This window comes from Stegastes partitus, unplaced genomic scaffold (assembly GCF_000690725.1).
Source record: "Stegastes partitus isolate 25-593 unplaced genomic scaffold, Stegastes_partitus-1.0.2 Scaffold188, whole genome shotgun sequence".
In the NCBI taxonomy this organism is placed as follows: Eukaryota; Metazoa; Chordata; class Actinopteri; family Pomacentridae; genus Stegastes; species Stegastes partitus.
The window spans coordinates 660,716-662,120 of NW_007577919.1; positions in this window are offsets into that span (position 1 = coordinate 660,716).

Below are 1,405 nucleotides of genomic sequence, written 5' to 3' on the forward strand. Positions count from 1 at the left end.
TGTGGCCGGGTCACTGGTTTCCTTCATATTTCAGTTGGTTTGTTCAGGAAACAAATTATTTTCTGTCTGATATTCCAACAAGGTGTTAACTGTAATCTGCTGACCCTCTGATTTTAACGGAGCCGTGCAGAACGTGCAGACTGAGGTCACGTCTGAATGCCAACCGTCGTGCCCAGTGAGCAGAACCCGTAGTGACGTCCTGCAGGGAGCCAAATGGTGGAATCACACCGAGGTCACAGAACCACTGAGCCGGTCGCTGAGACGTGACGACGCTTCGTTTAGAAAGAGGCTTCGACGTCACCGAGTTTGTCTCACACCGAGTCCTAAAGGCTCACCACAGACCTCACAAACTGAAATCTGATTATTCGTTTTTAAAATCACAAATTAAATAAAATATCTTCTCAGATGTGGGAGGAGGGAGCAGCAGGATTTCAGTTGTTTGTAAAAATTTAAAAATCTAAAATATTATCCGCAACTCGCCTCTGAAATGTGAATGTTGGCGTTTTTGACTGCAGGTCACAGAAAAAAAAATCCATAAAGTCTAAACTACAAACTCTTGCTTTAAGTGTGAAATTTGTTAAACTGACATCGGAGAAAAATGTGACGTTAAATCTGAAGGCTTCCTGTTCCTGTGGAGCGTCACTGCCCCCTGCTGGTCGGAGGAATCCTCCACTGATGTCCAGAAACTTATTAGAAACTCTTCACTGAGCCTCGATTCATTCATTCATTAAGATCATTATTTATAAAATGAACCAAATCTGAAAAACCTCCAGTGATTCTGTATCTACGGTAACTTTAGTATATTTAATAAAGCCGTACACAGGACCGTCATACTACAATCACTGGTTACACACTGGTATTAAACTAGGAATTCAGTTTCAAAATGCAAGAATCTGCTGTTAATTACAGATGATGAGGTTTCACAACAAACATAGCATCTATATAGAATATTTAATGTTTGAAAAAGTAAATTAAGCTTTAAAATTTCTGGGTTTACTCTTACAAAAAATGTAAAACAGTTATTAAACAAATAATTGCAATTATATGAGATGTAAATATGTGATAAACTGTTAATTTTAGTGTCTGGTATCTACGTTTTTACAATAAAACATTTGACATGTAAATTAATTTTATTTTCTTTGTAGTTTATTTATAATTCTGTGTATTTAAAAAATGAGGAAAAAAAATGTAAAATAAGGAAAAATTCTGCAGAAATATAATTTTTTCATTACAGTGCAGAGTGTAAAAAAAAAAAAAAAACGGAAAATCTGACAACAAGGAAACGAGCAAAAATACCTTAAAAAATGACAAAATATTGTAAAATAACTACATTTATATATATATTAATGTGTTGATGTAGACGTTTGTTCTGCAGTTTTTAACCTTTTGTTTTTAACAACAAACC